Raw genomic sequence first — 12,209 nt, 5'->3', positions numbered from 1 at the left:
CTTCACTAAACCGGGTAGGTTTCAAGCATTCCCAGACACCAAAGCCTACTCCTTAAATCTGCAATGCAATGTTGGTGATTTTAGCCTTCTGGAAGACCTTTCCTTAGGTTAGTGAGACAACAATTTGCTTAAATGTGGGACAATTTCAATATAGAAGTCATAATCTGGGCCATGGAATTTGCTCATAAGTTGATAGAAGATTTCTAGCCACTTCATAATAATAACTATATCTTATGCATTTTTTAATGTTCTTCATTAGTTCCAAGATATAGTTTAAAGCTCTCTTGGAGTCACCTTAGTTTGCCTTTAGTGCATCAGAAAGGACACTTTGATTTATCCCAGCATGGAGGTCAGAGGTTAACAACAGGACAACAAGCATGTAGTAAGCTCTTGCCATGGGTGTAGCAAGTGCGGTGCAGTGTGCAGACTCCATAGAATCCTGTCATGGCCTTTGCCCAGAAGAGGCTTCTGATTTTGCAGAGGTAGGATTTATATAACTGTTAGACTGAAAGTGAGGACTCCTGCAGATGCAGTTGTAAAATGTTGTCATCCTTTCCTTCTAAGCCTGGGCTGTGGGGTTAGCTCTCCATTCCCTGGGTCAGATCTAGAGAAAGTTCCATCACTTTTCTGGCTACTCTAGGATCTTTTGTTTGCAAAAATATTCGTAATTCAATATTATCACAGTGGTTTTCAACCCAGGCGGCCCATCAGAATTGCCTGGGCAGCTCTTAAAAAATATTGATGCCCAGGCTACCCCCAAGACCAGTGAAATAAGAATCTTCGGTGATTGAAAAAAAAAATCTTTGAGGATGAAGCCCAGACATCAGTATTTGTAAAGCTTCCCAGGAATTCCAGATGGATAGACAGGGTTGAGAACCACAGAAATGAAATGTGCAATTCCAGATAAATCATGAAAAATTCCAATTATAGTTAAAATAAAAACCTCTCCTGTTCTCTTTCTCTGGCCTACAATTCTGAGTTAGGGAGAAAGACTTGGGAAGCCTTGACTTCTCACCTGATCTTACAAGTGTTTTCCTCCTAGCCAGCTTGCTCACTGATGTTGCTGACTGCTCTGAGGTTGGGGTGGGTAGGAGGGGAGGACAGGTAATGGCTGGGAGGGTCTCATGTGACTGGCATCAATGCCACCTGACATGGCTTCTTCTGGCTGTGGGAGAAGTTTGAAGTTGATTTTGCTTTGGGGACAGAAGCAAAAATTTGTATATTCTTCGGAGGTTGCCTTTCATCTCTGGGAGTGTCTTCTCTGCAGTTTCTTTGGTTTTCCAGTAATCCGACTCACACAGACAGACTCTGCTGTGTCCCAGTGGCCCCCAGGAGGCCATCTTAGACAAAGTCCCTTAAGAGGGTATCAGGCTGGCTCTCCTTCAGTCATGCAGGCCCTCCTCTCCTCTCTCTGCTTTCAGCCCTGCTACCCACCCTTTCCCTTTAGGTTCATTCATCCAGCGTTCTGGCACCACCCTCTGGTACCCCACAGACTTCAGGGGACCTTGAACAAGCTCTATTTTGTCTCCTGGAAGCTCATTCCACCAGGTTTGAGGTGAGGGGAAATACCACTTTGGCAGAAACACTAGTTGTCCCCCAATTATTTTTCCATTTTTTTTTCCTACAGTGATAGAGTGAGTTTCATCTGCAAATGTGGCTTTTCAGAATAAAGACATTTCTCAGTTTCCCTTACAGCTAACCACCATGAGACTAAACTCTGATCAATGGTGTATTGAGTCCCATTGTCATGGTACTAAATTCTGATCAATGGCATATTGGGTACATGCAGTGTAGGAAACTTTCAGGAAATATCTTTAAAAGGAGATGGCATGGCCTTCTCCTCAACCCGCTTTCCCACTGGATGGAAGGCAGTTGGCTGAGATCTTGGTTGCAGAAGTGGGAGCAGCATGTTGAGGATGTTGGGCAGTAGGCAGGAAGCAGCCTGGGCCCCTGATGAGTCATACACACTGACTACTGAAACTTGCATGTGTGACAGAAATAAACTTCCATCTTGTAAAACCCACTATTTGTCACCGGTAAAGCCTGAGTCCTGTCCTCTCTGTCTCCTCCCCGGACAGTATGAGCTTCACCACTCGCTCCGCCTTCTCCACCAACTACCGGTCCCTGGGCTCTGTCCAGGTGCCCAGCTAAGACGCCCAGCCAGTCAGCAGCATGACCAGTGTCTCTGCAGGGGCTGGGGGCTCTGGTTCCCAGATCTCCATGTCCCCCTCCACCAGCTTCTGGGGTGGCATGGGGTCTGGGGCTCTGGCCGTGGGGTTGGCCAGGGGTCTGGCAGGATGGGAGACATCCAGAACAAGAAGGAGACCATGCAAAGCCTGAATGACCGCCTGGCCTCCTACCTGGACAGAGTGAGGAGACTGGAGACCAAGAATCGGAAGCTGGAGAGCAAAATCCGGGAGCATCTGGAGAAGAAGTGACCCCAAGTCAGAGACTGGAGCCATTACTTTAAGACCGTGGAGGACCTGAGGGCTCAGATCTTCGCAAATACTGTGGACAATGCCCACATCGTTCTGCAAGTCGACAATGCCCATCTTGCTGATGACTTTAGAGTCAAGTATGTGACAGAGCTGGCCATGCACCAGTCTGTGGAGAGTGACATCCATGGGCTCCGCAAGGTCATTGATGACACCATTGTCACTCAGCTGCAGCTGGAAACAGAGATCGAGGCTCTCAAGGAGGAGCTGCTCTTCATGAAGAAGAACCAAGAAGGAAATAAAAGGCCTACAAGCCCAGATTGCCAGCTCTGGGTTGACTGTGGAGGTAGATGTCCCCAAATCTCAGGACCTTGCCAAGATCATGGCAGACATCTGGGCCCAATATGACGAGCTGGCTCGGAAGAGCCGAGAGGAGCTGGACAAGTACTGGTCTCAGCAGATTAAGGAGAGTATCATAGTAGTCACCATGCAGTCCACCGAGGTTGGAGCTGCTGAGATGATGCTCACGGAGCTGCTTGGAGATCAACCTGGACTCCATGAGAAATCTGAAGCCTAGCTTGGAGAATGGCCTGAGGGACGTGGAGGCTCGCTATGCCCTGCAGATGGAGCAGTTCAACAGGATCCTGCTGCACCTGGAGTCAGAGCTGGCACAGACCCGGGCAGAGGGACAGTGCCAGGCCCAGGAGCATGAGGCCCTGCTGAGTATCAGGGTCAAGATGGAGGCTGAGATCGCCACCTACCGCCACCTGCTGGAAGATGGCGAGGACTTCAATCTTGATGATGCCCTGGACAGCATGAACTCCATGCAAACTCTGCAAAAGACCACCACCCGCCAGATAGTGGATGGCAAAGTGGGGTCTGAGACCAACGACACCAAAGTTCTGAGACATTAAGTCAGCAGAACCCGGGGACCCTTTGGGGAGCAGAAGACCAATGAAAAGTTCAGAGGTTAAAAAAAAAAAGCCGGGTGCAGTGGCTCATGCCTGTAATCCCAGCACTTTGGGAGGCCGAGGCTGGTGGATCACGAGGTCAGGAGGTCAAGACCATCCTGGCTAACAAGGTAAAACCCTGTCTCTACTAAAAATACAAAAAAATTAGCTGAGCGTGGCAGCGTGTGCCTGCAGTCCCAGCTACTTGGGAGGCTGAGGCAGGAGAATCACTTGAACCAGGGAGGCAGAGGTTGCAGTGAGCCAGGGTTGTACCACTGCACTCCAGCCTGGGCCACAGAGCGAGACTCCATCTAAAAAAAAACAAACAAAAAAACCCACAAACAAATCCACTATTGTTATGGGTTGTCTGACACAACTGAACGTAATACTAAGTAATTCAGAATTTTGTCTTGAAATGGAGTGCTGAGCATTAGCTTGGGAAGATGATAGGCTGCAGAAACATAGATGTTGCAGAATAGGAAGAGGGTCACCCCCATTAGATGGTAGCAAAACATTAGGTCAAACTGCATCTGCTATACCTCAGAAGGCAGACCACATGTTAGTGAAAATAGTAGAAAAAGGCTAGAATGTTGGTGGTTGGGCAGCTTTTTGCTGCTTTTAGCAAAATCCTACAGGTGAGAGTTGAATTCAGCTGAGAGCTGGTTAGTCCACAAGCAGATGTGGAAGGAAATGTCGCTTTGCTAGGGGAGGCGCTCTGTGATGTAGCCTGCACTCTAATTTGACTGACAGTCTAGCAATTTGGAGGTGTTTGAAGTGTTAATTAAGCTAACTGTGTCTGTACCCCAACTTGAAGCAGCCCCAAGAGATGGCTGCAAAATGGCAGGCTTGCTAACATGTAGTACTGTGGCCCCAAACCCTCTTCAAGCAATTTACTTTAAGAGTTCTTTGCCATCATGGGAATCAGCTTAGCTGGCTGCAAAAATCAAATCTTAGCAAACCTTTTGTTTCAGTTGCTACTATGTTGAGAGAGAGAGAAGTGTGGCCAAACACTGGCCAGTAAGTAAAAAGCCTGAGACTTTAGGCTTAAATGCTGTGTCTGGATGACATTGTTGTCTGTGGTTTTTCACACATGGAAACAGATAAACTGGAAGCCTACTAAAATTTTGAGGGAATCATATTGGAAACAAAAAAGCCTGTGAGCAACAATCTGTAGAATAATGCCTGTGTTCCAGAGGCAGCATTAGCAGGAAGAGTGTGTGAAAAGAGATTGTGTGTGCCCTCCAAGGCCCATTTCAGATGTGGTCAAGAGGATGATGGATAAAGGGGAAACTTCCAGAGGGAAAAGCCAGGGCCAATGGACAAGAGAATTATTCTCAGAAAGGAGAGTGAGAAGCTGCCAGAGTGTCCAACCAAGGAAACGACTTCACTATCAAGGACAGGAGCCTTTGCTATTCCTGCCCAGTGGGATATGATAATAGTTATGGGCCAGTGAGTTCTGGGCATTTCCCCTTCTCTCCATTTCCAAATAGGAGTCTTTAGAAATAGTTGTTATCTTGTTTCTTCTCTACCATTTTAATTTTAGGTATGTGATGGGAAGATAACTTACTATTGGCATATAGATCACCTGACCACTAAGAGCTGCATCTGGGCCTGATGGAGAGGACTGGGCACCAGTCATACACTCTGGATTTAAGCTGAATGCAGTTACTGGTTGGGTCATTGCCTTCTTTTATGGAAAGGATGGGTATGTTCTATGTATTTCAAGATGGGAGCACATGGGTATTTTTAGGGTTAAAGAGGTAGATTGTGGGGCTAGGCACAGTGGCTCATATCTGTAATCTCAGAACTTTGGGAGGCCAAGGAGAGAGGATTGCTTGAGCCCAGGAGTTTTAGGCCAGTTTGGGCAAAATAGTGAGATCCCCTCCTTACAAAAAACTAAAAAATTAGCCGAGCATGGTGATGTGAACCTGTAGTTCCAGCTACTTGGGGGTCTGAGGTGGGAGGATTGTTTGAGTCTGAGAGGTTGAGGCTGAAGTGAGCAATGATCATGACACTGCACTCCAGCCTGGGTGACAGAGTGAGACCTTATCTCAAGAAAAAAAAAAAGAGGTGGATTATGGAAGAAACACCTAGTTTCCTCACTGTATCTTCCACAGTGATGTAGCCTTAGACTTTTGGCTGGGCATATGGCTTTTCAGAATAAAGATTAAATTTCCCAGTCCTCCTTGTAACTGGGGTTAGTTATGTTACTCAGTTCTGGCCAGTGGGCTGTAAAGACTGTGTGTGCAGTGTTCAAGAAGTGTCCTTAAAAGGACTTAGACCTTTCTCCTTTCAACTTTCTTACTGGTGGGAATGTGGATAGGTTCACCATATCAGCCTTGAGCCGTTACTTTAGATATTTACATGAGAGAGGAATACAGTTCTTTCTCTTAGAAGTCGTTTGTTTTGTGTTTTCACAAATGTTTGCACTTGCAGTTTTCACTTGCAGTTGAATCCAATCCTGTAAGGGGACATTAAGACAGAAAGCACACTAATAGGAGAATGAAAACATCTATTTCCCAGGTTGCTCAATTTCAACATTTTATACCATTAAGGACAATGGTCACAAAACTGTTTCTCAGACCATTTTTTCCCCATTTTTTAGAAGTTTTATTTTGTTTTTAATTGACACAACAATTGTGCATATTTATGGAGCACAGTGTGATGTTTTGATACCTGTATACAGTGTGTAATGATCAAATCAGGATAATTACCATATCCATCACCTCAAACACATCATTTCTTTGTGGTGAGAATATTCAAAATTGTGAGACCTTTTCCTTGGAATTCTTGCATAGATGGTTTAACATCTTGCTTTGGAAAGTGAGGATAGCTGACACCTATTTTCCAGGTGCTCTAGAGGAGTCAGAAAGAGTTCCATTTTAACATCCTATTATAATCATGTATATGAACTAATAGTTCCAGAATATGCACACTATAGTTAAATGACAGCGTGTGTGTTATAGACTACAAATGCTCAAGGAATACAGAGAATGGATAAATTATTGTAGGCTGGACTAGTTAGAGAAGTTTCTGAGGTGTGACAGACTTGAAATGGAGGGAATGAAGGTCTGTGATAAAAGACAAGAGAGTGTGCCAGGTAGGTGTGTGTGTGTATGTGTGTGTGTGTGTGTGTGTGTGTGTGTGTAGGGGTGAGGCAGTTCAGACTGCACAGGTAAAAGCACTGAAGTAGGAATGTGCATAGTTCACATGGGGCCCTTTGTTTGGATCTTTATAGTTCTTGGTGAAACTTGATCTCTATCCACTTCCTTGATTTTTCTTCTCCTTTGTCTTCCAGGGTTGATTTATGACTGCAGGATGGTGTCTTGACCACCTACTGCCTTTATTGATGGAAAGTAACACCCCTCAAAGAACCTTCCATGTATTTATGGGTGTTTTTCAGGAATGGAAGACACCACTGTCTGCTTTTCCCAAATTCATTCCCCCATCCAACCCCAACACCAGTACATGTCCCCAGTCCAGGTATTTTCCTGCTCACAGACCACAGTTTTGCTTGGGTATCAGGCAGCTGCATTGTTCAGGAAGCTTAGACCCCACTCACATAAAGAGAGAGCATCTTATTCCTGTAAGCCAAGCAAGGGAATCTTGTTTCCCTGTTCAGTGGTTGGTAGAGGAACTTGGCATGTAGTGCAATTCTGGCTCATGAGTCGCAAGGAGGACTGGAGAAAGAGGATGCTTCTGGGAAAGTTATCTTTGCCAGGGATACAAGGAAGGGGTGTTCTGTCTTACATGTTGTGTGAGCTTGTGATGCCTAAAATAGCCACAGTCATCTGGCCACAGAGGGGACAGCCTGAGACAAAAGCCAACATGCCTGGGAGAGGAGAGCAGAAAGACAGAAAGTCCCTGGGTCTTTAATGGTGTCATTGGATTGAGAATCACCCAACTCTGAAATTGCTTGACTTCCAGACTCTTTGTTATCTGAAAAAATAACCCCCTTTTATTGCTTAAGCCATTTTAGCTTGGTTCATTTTTATTTGGTGGATATGCCAGAGTGCGGCTCCCTGTTCAGAAATGGCCTCAGTTCTTCTCCCATCAAGGGTGCTATTTGGCAGCTTCTGCTCCTCATACTACCTGAACAGAGGCCACCAGGGCTCCTCCTGCTGGGGAGACCTTTGCAACCACTATATTGACCTCAGGGGAAACAGACCCAGCTGTTACTCTTGACACTTCATTATAAGCATGGGATTAGTCTTTCCAGGAATTATCACTTGTAATTCCTGACAATGCAGCACAGCCTGGGATGTAACTTTTAACAAGACTTCACAGAAGGTTCTAGGTTGATGGAGGGGAAGTGCATATGCACAGTAGCTTGCAGCTGAGGCATGCATGGCTCAGGCCATCTTCAGAGTGTCTTGGCAGCCTAGCTCCCGGTCTTACTACTGCTTTGTCTGGGGCAACTTAGCTAACCCCTCGCCCCCTGCTCCCTGTACCCTGCTTCTGCCCCCAGAGAGAGTAGGAAGATTTCCCTCACACTAGTCCTTGGGCTGTGCAAAGTGTGGTCCAAGGACTAGCAGCATCAGCATCACCTGGGAAGTTATGAGAAATGCAGAATCATAGGCCCTGCACTAGACCCACTGAAATATAATCTGTATTTTAATAAGGCTTCTAGGCAATTTGTAAGAACATTAAAGTTTAAGAAGTTATTCTAGTCTAAGGCTTGCCTCTCACGCCTTCATTTCCTATTCCAGATTTGAACTCTACCTGGGATGACTGACTATGGGGACTTTTTTTTTTTTTTCAGGGAAAACTGTACCATCGTAGTGATTGTGGACTTTTGGACTCAACAAGACACTCATGCAACCCCAACACCAGTACATAGTCTCAAATCCAGGCTGGTCAGTTTAAAAAAATGGTCACTATGTGGCATAAAAAGCCCAATCCAGGTAGGGGTTAAGCCTGTTCCTTTTCTTTTTCAGTTTTTTTAAATTATAAAAGTAACATTAAAATATTAACATTTAAGACAAAAGTGAATTTTATATAAGTTGATATTACCTTCTCTACATACATATATATTTAATTTTCACATATTTGATTTAATATTTAATGATTCAATTTTATATTCTACATTTTCATTCAATATTACACTGAGATAGGCTTCCGTTCTGTTATTCATTTTTTCTATCCCATAGCCTGTATTTGCTCATTCTTACATCCCTGAGATAATTAATGTTAAAAACTTGATTCACATTTTTGCATACCTTTCTCCATCCTCTTGCAAATCTATGCACACATGTATATGCCATTTTTTTGGGGTCAGTTTCTCTTTTCTTACAAAAGAAATTATATGAAGCATTTATATCAGGTTGGTTTTTTCCCCCTTAACCATTATGGTAGTCTCTCCAGGTCAGTAGGCACACAGATAGCTCCTAATAGCTGCATAATATTCCTTAGTATGGATGTATTATAACTGATGCAACTCTTCTCTCTTACTAATGAACATTCAGGTTGCTCTGGTCATATGTTTCCTTACACAAAGGGTCTTATGTATTCCATACTTTTACCTCTAAAGATAGATGCCTGTAACTAATATTGTTGGGTCAAAGGATATAAGTTAGAGTAAGCTAACTGCTATAACAAATAGACCCTAGAATATATCATATTTCAAACATAATAAAAGTAAAATAGTCCACATTAGTTTCAGGTACTCAGAGGTCTCTGCTACACATAATCACTCTGGGTTCAGGCCGCAGGGGCTTTGCCACCTTCGACAAGTGAATGTAGTGTCATACCTGAGCTAGGACTCAGTTGTCTGCTACAGAGGAATCTGGAAAATGTAGTGTAGTTGTGCCCAGAACAAGAGGAAACAATTTTTTGAATAGTTAGTTTCTGCTACGAAGGGTCAATGAATATTTAATTTAAATATATATTACCAAGTTGCTTTTACAAATGGTGGTAACAGTTTACATTCCCACTAGCAATATATGAAAGAGTCCATAATCTGGAATTCTTGCTGGTGCTGGATGGTATCATTCTTTAAATCTTTCCAAATCTGATGGATGAATAATGGTATTGCTTTAATTTGCATTTTCTTGATTATTACTGGTTAAGTGTCTTTTCATAAGTTTAACAGTTATCTGGTTAATTTGTTTGTTTCCTACCTGTTCTATGTTCCCTTTTGTCTCCTTTCTTGCCTTCTTTTGGATTATTATTATTATTATTGTTATTTTTGAGACAGAGTCTCTGTCCTTTTGCCCAGGCTGGAGTGCAGTGGAATGATCTCAGCTCACTGAAACCTCCTGCCCTCAGGTTCAAGCAATTCTTGTGCCTCAGCCTCTCGAGTAGCTGGAATTACAGGCGTGTACCACCCACGCCTTGCTAATTTTTGCATTTTTAGTAGAGACGGGGTTTTGCCATGTTGGCTAGGCTGGTCTCAAACTCCTGGCCTCAAGTGATCCACCCACCTCAGTCTCCCAAAGTGCTGGGATTACAGGTGTGAGCCACCACACCCGGCCTGGATTATTTTTTATTATTCTATTTTCCCCCTCTTTTAGTTTGCTAATTTTACATTTTGTTTTTGTACTCTTTTAGAGGTTATCCTAGAATTTAAACATATCTCCTAGACTTATGAAAGTCTAATATACTGTTTCAGGTTGGGTCTCCCAGGAGACAGACTTTGAGATGTAGTTGTTGTTCAGAAAGTTTACTGGGGGAAATGTTCTTGGCTTAACACCAGTGGAAGGGAAGGAAAGGAAGCAGATTTGTTAAAGGGAGAAGTTGGGTTGTGCTGCAATTAGAATGAAAGACTAAAGCTCTCTCCAGGGAACCTTGGAAGTGGGGATGGCTTTTCAGCATTGTCTTGAGTTTGGGTGAGGGGCCAGGCTTTTATATCCACACATTGAGCAGTTACTGGATGTAGGCCGCCTTGGGAAGGGGGCATGTCACTGGGCAAGGTGGCCCTTTCCAGCTGATGGCAACTCCTAAAGAGAGGTGACAGCTGAGGGAGTAAGTCCCTAAGTCTTGAAGGGGAGGTCTGACTGGCAGAGGTTAGATTACACTACATGTAAAACAGTACTTTTACCTCCACCCAAGCAATTCAAGGACCTTAGAACACTTTAACTTCATTTGACTTCTGATTTTTATTACTGTTGTCATTTATATTTATTCTGTGTATATTTTAACTGCCATGACATGATTAGTACAATTTTTACATTATATATTCATTTATGTTTACCCACATACCTTTTCTGTGGCTCTTAATTCTTTCTGCATTTCTAAGCTCCATTTGAGATCCTTTTCATCTTCTCCAAGAACCCTCTTTAGAATTTCCTTTGGTACAGATCTACTGGCAATACATTATTTCAATGTTTCTTTGTCTTAAAACATCTTTATTTCACTCTTTCTTTAGGGATATTTTCACTGGTATAGACTTCCAGGCTGGCAATTATTTCCTTTCCTCTGAAAATGCCATTATATTGCCTTCATTCTTGAAGTTTATTTTCTCTGCATGTGGAATTCTTGGTTGATAGCTTTCTGTTCCAGCACTTTCAGTGTTTTACTGATGTCTCTGTCAGTTTCAAGTGAGAAGTTCGTGATATTTTGAATCCTTGTTTAGCTGTGTGTTTTGTGTTCTTTTCTCTTGTTCTTATCAAGATTTTCTCTTTATCTTTGGTATTCAGCAGTTTGAGTCTGATGATATTAATCATTTTATGTGTGTATGTCCTGCTCATGAATCATTGAGTTTCTTGAGTCTGTAAATTTATGTCTTTCACTAAATTTGGAAAATAATTGGAAATTATTTCTTTATTATTTATGTCCTGTTATCTCTTTCTTCTTCTTCTGGGATCCAGTTATATGTATGTTGGACATTTTGATATCATCCCACAGGTATTCAAAGCTCATATTCTTAGCTAGAATCTGCCTTGTGGTTGTGTGCTTTGGGCGTTAGTCAGAGATTTGGGCAATTTAAACACAGAAATTGTGGTCATTTTTCTGACTGTATCCTTTCTGAGAGTTCCCTCTCCCTTCCAGTGGCTGATTATCGTGAACTCTGTCTTCTGCTTTTTTCAAGCTGGTGAGGTAGAGATTTTCTGTTGAAGTTCTATCAGAACCACAGTGTGCAGCACTGACTTTGGCTTACACTCAGGCAAAATGCTGTAAAAATGGGCAACTCACCCTGTGCTGTTCCTTTTTTCCAAGTGTCTACTTTCTTTCACAATTTACCTGTGTTTGTTTACTTTCCAATGTCATCAGGTTTTTATTTTTTCTAATTTTGTCCAGAGTTTATAGTTGTGATATGCGGGAAATCTGGGTATGGTTGCCGCTACTTTACCATGTTGGAAGTGGAAGCCCAGTTGTTCTTTTTTTCAGCAGTTTGCAAGCATCATTCCATTGTCTCTTGGCTTTGTGAAGCATGTTCACAAGCATGTTCACTGTGTACTTGTTTCAAACTCAAGGAAAGACTCTAAACACTGCACTAGTTTCAATTCACTTGCATGAGTCTGGTAACACAAGAAATTAAGCAACTTTTTTACTCATAGATAGGCAGCAGAGGACAATAGAAGCCTAGGATTCATGATGAGCTTGTTCCCTAAGGCTGAGGAAAGCTGCCCAGGGAGGATGAAGTCTCCTATGCATTTATCCCACTTTTCACCACAGCTGAGGGTCCCTGAAAGTGTGTTCCACTTTGGGTTTTGTATCAGAGGAAACTGGACTCACTGTGCTAAAGTGTTGTAGGAGATCTTATTCTAGGAGGGACTGGAACAGAGCCCAAGCTGTTCTGGCCAGTTCCTCCTTATCCCAGGCTATTGCATTCCCAGCACATTCTATAGTTATTCTTGAGAATTGTAAGTGAGAAAAGAAAGTA

At 43.1% G+C, this 12,209-nt stretch overlaps 1 pseudogene; it reads left to right on the top strand.

The window, feature by feature from the left end:
* Window positions 1–2,079: 2,079 nt before the first annotated feature.
* LOC100442850 (keratin, type I cytoskeletal 18-like) lies at window positions 2,080–3,349 on the top strand (annotated as a pseudogene).
* Window positions 3,350–12,209: the final 8,860 nt, after the last annotated feature.

The sequence above is a fragment of the Pongo abelii genome, chromosome 12, assembly GCF_028885655.2.
Source record: "Pongo abelii isolate AG06213 chromosome 12, NHGRI_mPonAbe1-v2.0_pri, whole genome shotgun sequence".
In the NCBI taxonomy this organism is placed as follows: Eukaryota; Metazoa; Chordata; class Mammalia; order Primates; family Hominidae; genus Pongo; species Pongo abelii.
This window is presented reverse-complemented; position numbering and strand designations above follow the sequence as displayed.